We start from the raw sequence: 15253 nt of genomic DNA on the forward strand, positions 1-15253 counted from the left end.
TGGAGGAACAGCAAGGGGCGTCCCTGGGTCTGTTTCATCCAAACCCTGTTGAAGCAAGAGATGGATTCTCGGGACTGCGGAGTGCGCTGCCTGAGACCCAGTGTCTTACCAGTTCAGCGGTATAGTGACTTTGAGTCAGATTTAAATTAAATTAGAAAAAAAAAAAAAGAAATAGGCCAGACCACTGCAGGTTTGCAGTCCCTAAGCCTGGTGCTTGCTCTCATGCCCACCAGCAAGCACGTGGCTCCCTTGTGGCCCTCCCTGCAGGAGTAGATGCCCACTGATTGTGTGCTCCTGAGCAGGGCCCCTCAAAGCCTCCATCCTGAGGTCCCACTAGAATGGCCTGTCAAAACACCTCCTGACCAGAGGGACGGGGGCAAGCAGGGCCCAGCTCTGGAAGCAGGGGAGAGGCCACCGCACCCAGTGGTGGGCAGGGGGTGGGACGCCCATCACCCCGTGAGTGGCAGCGGGCAGGGCTGGTTCATCTTCAACACTGGCCTGGCCTGGATACCTTCCTGGGGGTCCTGGTACATCTCATCTTCTACCATCTGCCACTGCCCACCAGGCCAGTTCATGACGGCACTGACTCAGGACACGCCGTGGACGACAGCTGAGCGGTACACAGGTACCTGGGTGGCTAAGAGGCAGGAGGTCCAGGCGTCCTTTCAGGCAGTGTCAGCTCCTCATCGTGGCTCATGAAGACTGTCGTGATCCACCTCCTGATGACCCCCCATCATTCCATCTCTAGCCACTTCCCAGCACAGCTTCATATGACGCAGCCATGAAAAGGAGTGAAGCTGACACAGGCTACAATGTGGACGCCCCTTGAACACGATGCTCAGTGAGAAGGACGCACTGTCTTAGTCTGCCTGGGCTGCCATGGCTAAACAGAAGGCTGGGGGCTTCAGCAACAGGAACGCATTCCCTACAGCTCTGGAGCCCAGACGTCTGAGATCAGGGCGTCAGGATGGTGAGGTTCTGGTGAAGCTCTGTTATTGGTGTGGGCCGGGGTCTTCACTGCGTCCTCACGTGGAGGAAGGGCTGAGGAGGCCTCTTGGGGGTCTGTTTCATAAGAGCACTAATCCCATTCATGGGGTCTCTACTGTCATGACCTCATCACCTCTTCAAGGCCCCCCTCCTCACACCATCACCGTGGGGGTTAGGTTTCAACCTGTGAATTTTCAGGGAGGACACCAACGTCCAGCCCAGAATAATCACAACCTATATGGTTCCATTTACAAGAAACATCCAGAACAGGCAAATCCAGAGACAGGAAGTTGGTGAGTGGTGCCAGGCGCTGGGGGAGGGGAAGGGTAAGGGCAATGGGAGGACCTGAGTAAACCCTGCACTTCAGGATGCTCAGGAGTAAGCCAGTCCTGACTCCACAACTGGTGGAACTGTGTCTTTGACTTGCTCTGTTACTTTTGTTACTATAATCACACTTAAGGGCCGGCCTGCCTGGGAGAATCCTGCCTCTCTGCCTGGCTGCTAAACTGAAGTGCCTTTGTTCAGAACCCTGTCTGCCTGTAGATGGCAGGAAGGGAGAAATTAACATATCCCCTGCCTGAGGCTTGCCTTTCTACCAGATATTTGCAAGATTAATGGCCTTTTTAGTTTGTTTCTTCACCTCCTCCTTCTCTAATTTGTAAAAGAACCTGGCATCCAGACCCGGACAAGATGCTTATTTGGAGACATTAATTGGCCATCTTCTTGGTCAGCCGGCCCTTAGGATACAGTTGTATTCCTTGCCTCAACACCCCGTGTCATGGAGGGAGCATAGCAAGCTTGGACTTCTGCGTGTCCACACCTGAGGGACCCCTGACCCTGCTCCTGACCTCTGTCCTTGGCTGATTTTAATCTGCATCCTAAGCAGCTCTGTGCCAGCTGCAAAGAGAGGGAGCCTGTTCACACGCCCCTCCCAGGGCAGGCAGGGGGCCCCTCCCAGGGCAGGCAGGGGGCCCCTCCCAGGGCAGGCAGGGGGCCCCTCTGCTAACGTGGGCAGAGCCCTCCCAGGGCAGGGGGCCTGTCTGGGCAGGGCTCAGCACACAGGAACTGTGCAGAGCACACTTGCAGAGCACCTCCCAGCCCTCTTCCTGAGGTCAGGAAGAGCTGGCCCTGAGCACCTCAGAGCAGGACCTGGACTAAAACAGCTAGCTGCTCCTGGGCAGGTCAGTAACCCTGGACTTCACTCTGTGCACCCTCGTTCCAGCGGGTCTTCAGAGGCTTCCACTGCACCCTGTCTGCACCTACCACCCCTCTTCTCCCTGACTCCTGGGTTCCTCTCCTTAGGAGAAGGTCTTGAAATTTTCTCCCACTCCTGGGCTAGATACAATGATTAGAAATTAAGTCAGAACTGCAGCCCCATGTCTATCCCAACCCTCAGACCCACACTTGTTCCTTGCACCTGGCCAGCACGACAAGGCCCATTTTCTGCAACTGTGAGCCCCTGATGGGTGAGGATTGGCTGCCCTGGATGAGTCTGCCAGCCCTTCCCAGCAGCGCCTGGGTTGAGGTCTTTATAAACAAGTCCCCTCCAGGCAGCAGGGCTTCCCTGGTGGCTCCGGTGGTAAATGAATCTACCTGCAATGCAGGAGATGCAGGCTCGACCCCTGGGTCAGGAAGATCCCCTGGAGAAGGGAATGGCAATCTACTCAGTATTCTTGCCTGAGAAATCCCATGGACAGAGGAGCCTGGTAGGCTATAGTCCATGGGGTCACAAGAGTCAGACACGACTTGGTGACTACACCACCACCACCACCCCCTCCAGGCAGCAGGAGTACCTGCGGCTGCACCTGACTGCATCTTCTCTGCCCCTTAGGAGCATAGCTGGGCTGGTGACAAGTGGTGAGGGGCCACACCTTGTGGGCTGATTTCTTATTTTTGGTTTATTTTTCATTGTTCTAAGAGGTGGATCCCAAAAGAGCTTGCTTCAATGAATGTCATAGCTTCTCCTGCTTGTATTTTTTCCTCAAGAATTTCATAGTATCCAACCTTATATTTAGATCTTTATCTTCCCTTCTCCAGGGAATCCTCCCGACCCAAGGATCCAAACCCGAGTCTGTTGCATTGGCAGGCGGGTTCTTCACCACTGAGCCATACTAAGGGGGGGTCTTTATCTCTGTTGTTCAGTCGCTCAGTCATGTCTGACTCTTTGCCGTCCCATGGACTGCAGCATGTCAGGCTTCTCTGTCGTTCACCATCTCCCAGAGTTGCTCAAACTCATGTCCATTGAGTCGGTGATGCTGACCAACCTTCTCATCCTCTGTTGTCCCCTTCTCCTCTGCCTTCAATCTTTCCTAGCATCAAGGTCTTTTCCAATGAGTCAGCTCTTTGCATTGGGTAGCCAAAGTATTAGAGCCTCAGCTTCAGCATCAGTCCTTCCAGTGAATATTCAGGGTTGAGTTCCTTTAGGATTGACTGCTTTGCTCTCCTTGCAGTCCCAGGGACTCTCAAGAGTCTTCTGCAGCACCACAGTTCAAAGGCATCAATTCTTCAGTGCTCAGCCTTTTTTATTGTCCAGCTCTCACATCTGTACATGACTACTGGAAAACTCATAGCTTTGACTAGGTGGACCTTTGTAGGCATAGTAATGTCTCTGTTTTTTAATATGCTGTCTAGGTTTGTCATTGCTTTTCTTCCAAGGAGCAAGCGTCTTAATTTTATGACTGCAGTCACCATCCACAGTGATTTTGGAGCCCCAAGAAAATAGTCTGTCACTGTTTCCATTGTTTCCCCATCTATTTGTCTTGAAGTGATGGGACTGGATGCCATGATCTTAGTTTTTTGAAAGTTGAGTTTTAAGCCAGCTTTTTCACTCTCCTCTCACTTTCAACAAGAGGCTCTTTAGTTCCTCTTTGCTTTCTGCCATAATGGGTGGTGTCACCTGCTTATCTGAGGTTATTGATATTTCCCCCGGCAGTCTTGGTTCCAATTTGTGCTTCATCCAGTCCAATATTTTGCATGATATACTCTGCATATAAGTTAAATAAGCAGGGTGACAATACACAGCCTTGACCTACTCCTTTCCCAGTTTTTGAACCAGTCCGTTGTTCCATGTCCTGTTCTAATTGTTGCTTCTTGACCTGCATGCAGGTTTCACAGGAGGCAGATAAGAAGGTCTGGTATTCCCATCTCTTTAAGAATTTTCCACAATTTGTTGTGATCAACACAGTCAAAGGCCTTAGCATATCAGTGAAGCAGAAGTAGAGGTTTTTCTGGAATTTTCTATCTCTATCTTATTTGGAGTTTATTCTTGTGTGTGGTGTTTGGGACTATTCTAATTTCATTCTCGTTTCCACTATTGAAGGAACCACTGAGGTAGGAGATAGATGGGCTCCAGGTTGGAAGTTCACAATCAGCCGGCCTCTTCTTTTCATTTCCTGAGGCAACATAGGTAGGTTCCTGTTGAGAAATATACAACCAACCCCGTTTGCGCTTGGAAGTTGAAGTAACAACAGAAACAGGTAAATAGCCAGTCTTGGTCTCTTGTAAACACCTCAAGGGAATAATCTTGGCAAGGACAAAGAGAGGCAAAACCCTGTCTGAGTAAAGGATAAGGGAGAACATACGTGTGCAGCAGAAAGGCTCCTTGGAGTCAAAAGTCAGAGGATGATTCCAGGCCATAATGAGTCTTGCTCCTCCCAGAAGCCTTCACTTTGAGATCCATCTTGGCTAAGGTGTGTGTGTGCACCCCAGGGGAGGGTCCTGAGACACAGTAACTGGGTGGGTCGGTGGGGGGAGACAAAGCAAGATGATTGGCCTGAAGGAAGACAAGGACCCGGAGAACTGGCCCCTTCTAAAGAATATCAGCTTCCAAAGGCAAAACTCTGTCTCTGAGCTCGCCCGTTCACCTTTCTGCATATACTTTTCTTTTCAGTAAACTTTTTACTTTACTTTCCACCTTCTGTCTCCTCGCCTGAATTCATTCTTGACCAGGCAGGCAGGACTAGGAACCTTAGCCCTGACTGCTGGCTCTGTGGTCCAGTGGTTAGGACTCCTGGTCTGGGAAACTGCGACCCTGTTTCCAGGTCCCCCTTGCTGCCACTTACTGCTGGGCACATCAGAAATGACCAGCGCACTGTCCTCCAGACTGGCTGTCACCAATTTGTATTTACAGCAGCAGAGGAGGAGGGTTCCCTTTCCTCCACAGCATCTGCAGCATTTAACCTTCGTGGCGTGTGTAACAGTGGCCGCTCTGACCGGTGTGAGATGATGGCTCATTGTAGGACTGACAGGCCTTCCTCAGCGATGCTGACATCATGTCATGTGACTTTTTTCTTAAAGGGCGTGAGTTAAAGGTGAAATCAGCTCCCTGAACATCGGCCCAGTTTTGAATTCTTTTTCGTTGACCACCCCTGGGGGACAACTGGAGGGAAGTTGTTACTTACCTCCAGGCCCAGGGACCTTTGGAATAGGAAGTGCCAATCAGCACAGTTGCTGTTACAAAACATGTCCACAAGGAGGCAGGATTTCTTCGTGTCCACTTTAATTTTTCCTTTTTCTGGACATTGTTATTTGGCAGTAGAGTTGCTTTCTGACATTGTGTTTGTTTCAGGCATATGGGAGCTTGATTCACTTATACACAGACGTTTATCAGTTCCTTTGGGGTTCTCTTTCCCATATAGATGATTAAAATGTGTTCCATAGACTACCCTGTATGTTTCAATGTATTTATTTTGATCAACTGTTCAATATATATTAATGAGCATGTGGTATTTGCAAAATCTTAATTTATCCCTCAATCCTAAGATCTTTTTGGATAATCATGTTTGTTTTCTAAGCTTGTGAGTCTGTTTCTATTGCATAATATCCGACATTTGCATTCATTTCAAAACTATACCTGTCGGAGATGCCCTGTGGTATTTGTCTCTCTCTGACTTGCATTACTGAGTCTGGTAATCACTGTCCATCCACGCTGCTGTCAATGGTGTTATTCTGTTCTGATTCACGGCTGAGCAGTGTTCCAGTGCAGAGGCACACTACTCGGTCCTCATTTTTCTGTTGATGGATTTCTTGGTTGAATTTGTTGCAGGGAAAAGGAAGAAAAAGAGGAACGAGTTTTTTCTTTCACTTTCCTGAGAACACAGACGATAAAAGAACAGTGAGCAGACCCGCCCATTCCTAGTTTTTTCACTTTAGTGCTCCTAACTCTGCGTGTCTGTGACTAAGTTTGCTTTTCTGCCCCCTAACTCTGCAGGAGCCACACTTTGCACCCATTTTCCTTTGACTCTGTGCTAAATACATCCCCTATCTGGTGTTTACTCTTCCGCTTGTAGTTGCACCTCAGAAAGAAGGCCGCAGAGCCCCCGAACCCCAGACTCAATTACTCGGTTACTGATGTCAGTCTATGACTGTCTGAAATGATGCAAGAGGAAGGAATCAAGACCCTATCAGCTTTCCTCATGACTGATTCCTGACTGAAGCCCTCATCTTATATAAGCCCCTAAACTCCTCATGGTGGGGAGGCACACAGTTCTTGAGGCACGAGCCTCCTGTATTCCTCTTTCCACTGGCTGAGAATTAAAGTCACTTTCTGTTTCCTCCAAACTCTGTCTCCGTAATTTTTATTTGGTTTCAGTGGGCAGAGAAGGCCATTATTTTGTCCAGCAGCAATTCTAGTTCTTGGCCGTTGTTAACCGTGCTGCCCTGAAAAGAAGGGTGCATGGGTCATTGTGAATTCTGATTTTCTTTGGGTCCACGTCCAGACGTGGGATTGTCGGACCATGTGGTTTCTGGATATTAAGTTTATAAAGGACCTGCTTGCTGGTTTTTATAGTTCCTGCACCCATTTACATCCGCACCAAGACTGTAGTAGTTTCCCTTTTGCCTCCATGCTCTGCAGCACAGATTCTTTGTCGATGTTTCAGATGGTGGCTGTTCTGACCAGTGTGAGGTGACTTTTCATAGTAGTTTTGATTTTGTTGTCATTGTTCACTCGCTCAGTTGTGCCCGACTCTTTGCAAGCCCATGGCCTGCAGCACACCAGGTTCCCCTGTCCTTCACCATCTCCTGGAGTTTGCTCAAACGCGTGTCCATTGAGTCGGTGATGCCATCCAACCATCTCATCCTCTGTCGTCCCCTTCTCCTCCTGCCCTCGGTCTTTCCCAGCATCATGGTCTTTTCCTATGAGTCGGTTCTTCATATCAGGTGGCCAAAGTATTGGAGCTTCAGCTTCAGCATCAGTCCTTCCAATGAATATTCAGGACTGATTTCCTTTAGGATTGACTGGTTTGATCTCCTCAAAGTCCAAAGGACTCTCAAGAGTCTTCTCCAACACCACAGTTCAAAAGCATCAATTCTGCAGTGCTCAGTCTTCTTTATGGTCCAACTCTCACATCCATACATGACTACTGGAAAATTAGTCATGTAGGACTTTTAATTTCATGGCTGCAGCCACCATCCGTAGCGAATTTGGAGCCCAAGAAATTATTATAGTGTCCTCATTATACTGCTGCCTGATTCATTTATGACGTACACATACAGCATATCTCTTTTTTTTGGATTCTTTTACCATAGAGGAGTTGCAGGTCTAGCACAGTTCCCTGTGATGAACATCAGGTCTTTGTGGAATATTTATTAGAGATACAGATTTCTGTGTATATGTTAAAGATACAGATTTTGGTAATATATGTTAGACATACAGACTTTTGTTTATATCTGGAGGAAGGAAGCAAGGAAGGAGATAATCTTGCAGATTATCTCTTACAGATATAGATTTCTGTGTATATGTTAGTGATACAGATTTCTGTGTATTCACAGAGATTCTGAGATTTCTCTATTTGTGGGAGGAAAGTTAAAAAAAAAGTGAAAGTGTTAGTCTGTCATGTCCAACTCTTTGCTACCCCATGGACTGTGGGATTCTCCAGACAAAAATACTGGAGTGAGTAGCCATTTCCTTCTCCAGGGGATCTTCCCAACCCAAGGATGGAACCTGAGTCTCCTGTGGCTCCTGCATTGGTAGGAACAGCCCCAGAGCCCTTGTTAATTGGAGGTGCTCGTAAACACGCAGTGGGCAAGTTGTAGTCACAGGAAACGTCCACAAGGCGGCAGCACTTCTTCATGCCCAACTCTGGTTCCACCTGCAACCAGAGCCTCAGGGCAAGCGGGCTTCCTGGTCTATGAATGAGTGAAATGTGCCTGAGCAAACATCCCGAGGCTTGTGTCTCACTAGTGCTTCCCCCTGAAGCTGAGCCCCTTCCCTCCAGCCTCATCTGAACCTGGGGCACGGCTCCCTGCTGAGGCTGCGCTCTTAGGAAGGAGGCTTCAGCTGGGGACTCCAGCACCAGTGAACCTGGATTCTTGGTGACTTTACCCTGGTCCAGAGGGTCAGGCCACCATCATTAGGGGGCACTAGGGATTCTGGTTCCAGCCAGGGCAAGCCAGACGGTGCAGGTTTAACAGGGGTGTCAATGAAGGGCACCTCCCGGCCTGTCTCAACCCCACCCCAATCCAGCCCTGGGACTCAAGTCTACTCAGGTTCCAGGAATGAGTTATCAGCCCAAGTTAAGGAGGTGGCAGGGTATAAACTAGTAATTCCCTTTCTTTAATCTCATGGGTAGCTGTGCTGGGACAGTTTTCCAGTTTGTGCTTGTTGGCAATATACAGCCACCTGAGTCAGTTGTGACATATACAGACAGCATATCTGTTGTTTCCTTCAATTCTTTTCCATAGAGGATATTGCACAAACTCAAGTAAAGTTCCGTGTGATGATCCTCAGGTCCTTGTGGAGTGTCTATTAGAGATGCAGAGTTTCTGCACAGTGGATGGAAGGAAGGAGATAAAGCCTTTATTTATTCATTTCTTTTGGCTTATTTTGTTTGTGTTGGAAATCTCAAAGTCTCTTTTTGTCTTGTAAATTAGTTCCCTGTATCTGCTTTTTTAAACTTTCTAGAATGGACTCATATGCTATGGTCATTCTCTGGCTGGCTGGCTTCACTTAGTGTATGATCTTCCAAGGTCCATCCCTGTGGCTAGCAGTGGTGTTATTTCAGTTTCAGTGGCAGTTTCTTTCGGGTGAGTGAAAGTCAATTACCTACATGTACTGCACCTTCTATAAGTTTTAGCCCGCGGGCGACATCTTGCTGGTTCTGTGTCTTGGCTATTGTAAGGAGTGCCACAGTGAAGGCCAGTGTGCACATGCCTTTTTGAATGTTGATTTTCTCAGGATATCAGCCCAGGTGTGGGAAGGTCAGATCAGAGGGCTGGCTGTCTAAAGGGGCTGTTTCTACCCCACCCTAGTCCTTCTTTCCTTGTTTATCTTTTTTGGCCAGGTGTGTGTTTCAATCCTTACAAAATTTTATTCCGGTTGTTTGGTATCGTTTGAGTACAGATCCTTTATCTGATATGTGGTTTGAAAATAGTCTCTTCCAATTTGTGGTTCATTTTTTGATTTTCTGAATGAGGTGTTTCATAGAGTAGACGTTTTTAATTTTGTAATTTTTATTTTTCTGAGGAAGGTTTTAATTCTCTAAAGAAGTTTATTTTAATGGTATGAAAGTGAGTAATTGGATGGAAGTGAGTAATTCTATGAATATTATTAATGTATGAAAGTTATTTATTTTAGGAAAGTTAATAATTTTTTTTTGTAAGGTTCATTTTTCTTTTTCTTTTTTTTTAAAATTATACATGTGTTCCCCATCCTGAACCCTCCTCCCTCCTCCCTCCCCATACCATCCCTCTGGGTCGTCCCAGTGCACCAGCCCCAAGCATCCAGCATCGTGCATTGAACCTGGACTGGCATCTCATTTCATACATGACATTTCACATGTTTCAATGCCATTCTCCCAAATCTTCCCACCCTCTCCCTCTCCCACAGAGTCCATAAGCCTGTTCTATAAATCAGTGTCTCTTTTGCTGTCTCGTATACAGGGTTATTCAATATATGATAGTTATTCAATTTATGAGAGCTATTCATTTTATGGAAGTTTTAATTTTATGGAACTTTTCAATTTTATGGAGGCTATTAATTTTATGGAAGTTATTAATTTTATAGAATATCTATCTATGTAGCAAAGTAAATATTTATCTACCAAGAGATAAATATCTATCTACCTAAATGTGTAAACATCTATCTACAGAGAGATATAAACAATTCTCTATATATTGATATAAATTTCTATGTACATATCTGTTTATATTCTTTGGCCAGGTATGTATTTCAATCTTTATCAAGCTTTAAGGAACTGTTTGGTATCATTTGAGCACAGATCCTTTCTATGATGTGTTTTGGAAATAGTTTCTCCCAGTCTGTGGTTCATCTTTTGGAGTTCTGAGTAAGGTGTTTCATTTCATGGCTGCAGTCACCATTGCAGTGATTTTGGAGCCTGTTTCCATTTCTTCCCCATCTCTTAGCCATAAAGTGATTGGACCAGATACCATGATCTTAGTTTTTTGAATTTTGAATTTTATTCCTGTTTTCTCACTCTCCTCTTTCACCTTCATCAAGAGGCTCTTTAGTTCCTCTTCACTTTCTGCCATTAGGGTGGTATCATCTGCGTATCATTACGGAGTAGAAAAGATGGCAGAGTAGAAGGACGGGTGCTCATCTTCTCCTGCGAGCACTCCAAGTTGCAACACGTTGCTGAACAACCATCGACCGGAAAATGTTGGATCCCACCAAAAAAAATACCCCACATCCAAGGGCAAAGGAGAAGCCTCAGCAAGATGGTAGGAGGGGTGCAATTGCATTTAGAATCAAACCCCATACCTGCCAGAGACACTCAAAGGGCTCAAACAAAACCTGGTGTGCACCTGGACCCAGAGACCCCACAGAGACTGAGCCAGACCTGCCTTTGACCTGCGGAGACACAGGTCAGCAGTGGCTGCACGGGGATGGGGCTCTGGCTGCAGCAGTCCTGGGAGGTGCCGCATGTGGCATGAGTCCTCTTGGAGGAGGTCACCATTAGAGCATAGAGCAGACGACCCATAAACTGGAGAACAATTATATCAAAGAAGTTCTCACACTGTTGCAAAAGTTCTAGGGCCCACAACAGATTTCCCAACTTGGGGATCTGGCAAAGGGACGGAGAACCCCCAGGGAATTTGACTTTGGAGCCAGTGGGATTTGATTAGAGAACTTCTACAGGACTGGGGAAACAGACTCTTGGAGGGCACAGTCAAAACCTGTGTGCACCAGGACCCTGGAGAAAGAAACAGTGACCTCACAAGAGACTGACCCGGACTTGCCTGTGAGTGTCCAGGCGTCTCCAGTGGAGGCGTGGGTCAGCAGTGACCAGGGGCATGGAATACGACAGTCCTGCGAGCTGCAGGGTGTGCTAGCATAAGCCCTTCTGAAGGGGGTCGCCATTACCCCTACCATAGTTTGGCCTGGGGCCACAGCCTCACCCTGAGGAGGGAACACAGCCCCACTTGTCAACAGAAAATTGGATTAAAGATTTACTGAGCATGGGCCCACCCATCAGAGCAAGACCCAGATTCCCCTACAGCCAGTCCCTCCCATCAGGAAGCTTCCACAAGCTCTTATCACGATCATAGATAACTAACCAAACTGATCACAGGGACCACAGCCTTGTCTAACTCAGTGAAACTATGAGCCATGCCATGTAGGGCCACCCAAGACGGGGGTCATGGTGGAGAGTTCTGACAAAACATGGTCCGTTGGAGAAGGGAATGGCAAATCACTTCAGTATTCTTGCCTTGAGAACCCCATGAACAGTATGAAAAGGCAAAAAGATAGGATACTGAAAGATGAACTCCCCAGGTCAGTAGGTGCCCAATATGCTACGGGAGAAGAGTGGGGAAATAGCTCCAGAAGGAATGTAAGAGGCTGAGCCAAAGTGAAAACAACACCCATGTGGATGTGACTGGTGATGGAAGTAAAGTCTGATGTTGTAAAGAACAACATTGCATAGGAACCTGGACGGTTAGGTCCATGAATCAAGGTAAATTAGAAGTGGTCAAACAGGAGATGTCAAAAGTGAACATTGACATTTTAGGTATCAGTGAACTAAAATGGACTAAATGGGAAAATTTAATTCAATGACCATTACATCTACTATTGTGGGCAAGAATCCCTCAGAAGAAATGCAATAGCCCTCACAGTCAACAAAAGAGTCCTAAATGCAGTACTTGGGTGCAATCTCAAAAATGACAGAATGATCTCTGTTCGTTTCCAAGGCAAACCATTCAGTATCACAGTAATCCAAGTCTATGCTCCAACCACTAATGCTGAAGAAGCTGAAGTTGAACAGTTCTATGAAGACATATAAGACCTTCTAGAACTAACACCAAGAAAAGATGTCTTTTTCATCATGGGGGACTGGAATGCAAAAGTAGAAAGTCAAGAGATACCTGGAGTAACAGGCAAGTTTGGCCTTGGAGTACAAAATGAACCAGGGCAAAGGCTAACAGAGTTTTGCCAAGAGAACGCACTGGTCATAGAAAATACCCTGTTCCAACAACACAAGAGATGACTCTTCACATGGACATCACCAGATGGCCAATACTGAAATCAGATTGATTATATTCTTTGCAGCCAAAGATGGAGACGCTCTGTACAGTCAGCAAAAACAAGACCAGGAGCCGACTGTGGCTCAGATCATGAACTCCTTATTGCAAAATTCAGACTTATATCAAAGAAAGTAGGGAAAACAACTAGACGATTCAGGTATGACCTAAATCATATCCCTTATGATTATGCAACGGAAGTGACAAATAGATTCAAGGGATTAGATCTGATAGACAGAGTGCCTGAAGAACTATGGACAGAGGTTCATGACATTGTACAGAAGGCCATGATCAAGACCATCCCCAAGAAAAAGAAATGCAAAAGGACAAAATGGTTGTCTGAGAAGGCCTCACAAATAGCTGAGGAAAGAAGCAAAAGGCAAAGGAATAAAAGGAAAGATATACCCATTTGAATGCAGAGTTCCGAAGAATAGCAAGGAGAGATAGCAAAACCAATACAATATTGTAAAGTAATTAGCCTCCAATTAAAATAAATAAACTTATATTAAAAAATAAATTAAATAATGCAAATATTTGAAGAAAAAAAAAAAAAGAAAGCCTTCCTCAGTGATCAATGCAAAGAAATAGAGGAAAACAATAGAATGGGAAAGACTAGAGATTGCTTTAAGAAAATTAGAGATACCAAGGGAACATTTCTTGCAAAGATGGGCACAATAAAGGATAGAAACAGTATGGACCTAACAGAAGAAGAAGATATTAAGAGGTGGCAAGAATACACAGAAGAACTGTGCAAAAAAAGATCTTAGTGACCCAGATAATCACAATGCTGTGATCACTCACCTAGTCAGACATCCTGGAATGCAAAGTCAAGTGGGCGTTAGGAAGCATCACAATGAATAAAGCTAGTAGAGGTGATGGAATTCCAGCTGAGCTATTTCAAATCCTAAAAGATGATTCTATTAAAGTGCTACACTCAGTATGCCAGCAAATCTGGAAAACTGAGCAGTGGCCACAGGACTGGAAAAGGTCAGTTTTCATTCCAATCCCAAAGAAAGGCAATGCCAAAGAATGTTCAAACTACCACACAATTGCACTTATCTCACACACTAGCAAAGTAATGCTCAAAATTCTCCAAGCTAGGCTTCAACAGTATGTGAACCAAGAACTTCCAGATGTTCAAGGTGGATTTAGAAAAGGCAGAGGAACCAGAGATCAAATTGCCAACGTCCGTTGGATCATAGGAAAAGCAAGAGACTTACAGAAAAACATCTACTTCTGTTTCACTAATAATTTAAAGCCTTTGACTGTGTTGATCACAACAAACTGTAGAAAATTCTTAAAGAGATGGGAGTACCAGACCACCTTACCTGCCTCCTGAGAAATCTGTATGCAGGTCAAGAAGAAATATTCAGAACAGTACATGGCAACATGGAATGGTTCAAAATTGGGAAAGGACTACATCGAGGCTATATATTGTCACCCTGCTTATTTAACTTATATGCAGAGTACATCATGCAAAATACTGGACAGGATGAAGCACAAATTGGAACCAAGACTGCTGGGAGAAATATCAATAACCTCAGATAAGTAGATGATACCACCATGGCAGAAAGTGAAGAGGAACTAAAGAGCCTCTTCATGAAGGTGAAAGAGGAGAATGAAAAAGCTGGCTTAAAATTCAACATTAAAAAAATGAAGATTGTGGCATCCAGTCCTATCACTTCGTGGCAAATAGATGGGGAAAAAATGGAAATGGTGACAGACTTTCTTTGGCTCCAAAATCACTGCAAATGGTGACTGCAGCCATGAAATTAAAAGACACTTGCTCCTTGGAAGAAAAGCTATGACCAACCTAGACAGCATATTAAAAAGCAGAGACATTAATTTGCCAACATAGGTCTGTCTAGTCAAAGCTATAGTTTTTCCAGTAGTCATGTATGGATGTGAACATTGGACTATAAAAAAAGCTGAGATTCAAAGAACTGATGCTTTTAAACTGTGGTGTTGGAAAAGACTGCTGAGAGTTCCTTGGACTGCAAGAAGATCAAACCAGTAAATCCTAAAAGAAATCAGTTCTGAATATTCATTGGAAGGACTGATGCTGCAGCTGAGACTCCAATACTTTGGCCACCTGATGCAAAGAGCTGACTCATTGGAAAAGACCCTGATGCTGGGAAAGATTGAAGGCATGAGGAGAAGGGGACGACAGAGGATGAGATGGTTGGGCGGCATCACTGACTCGATGGACGTGAATTTGAGCGAGCTCCATGTGTTGGTGATGGACAGGGAAACCTGGGTACTGCAGTCCATGGGGTCACAAAGAGTTGGACATGACTAAGCAACTGAACTGAATAGTTACTCCACAGGGAACTGATGTTCGGCACAGAGAACTTTACTCAACCTTGTTCAATAACCTCTTGGCAAAAGAATCAATAGAAAGTAACAAAAACTGTATGTATATGTCATAACTGAATCAGTCCATTGTATACTGAGGACAAGCACAAAACTGCAACTGACTAGACTTCAACATAGCATCGGCATGAGATGAAAGAAAAGAAAAGGAAAGAAAAGAAATTCCCTCCAACCTCCTTGACTTGAGATGCTATCCGATCCCTGGAGCCTGAGGAGGCACGAGACCCAGGGCTGGACTGATGTGGAGTCAAGGTGAATGGTGTCCTTCATAGAGGCTCCCCTTAAACCTGTGCTGCCTGCTTTTCTCTGGCTGGGACCAGACTCCCTAGTGCACCCCAAAGATGGTGGCCTGACCCTCTGGCCTTGAGGACCAGGGTAAAGGCACCACCAGGCGTTGGGGTACCCAGTTGCAGCC

This window comes from Bos indicus, chromosome 21, assembly GCF_029378745.1.
Source record: "Bos indicus isolate NIAB-ARS_2022 breed Sahiwal x Tharparkar chromosome 21, NIAB-ARS_B.indTharparkar_mat_pri_1.0, whole genome shotgun sequence".
NCBI classification, from domain to species: Eukaryota; Metazoa; Chordata; class Mammalia; order Artiodactyla; family Bovidae; genus Bos; species Bos indicus.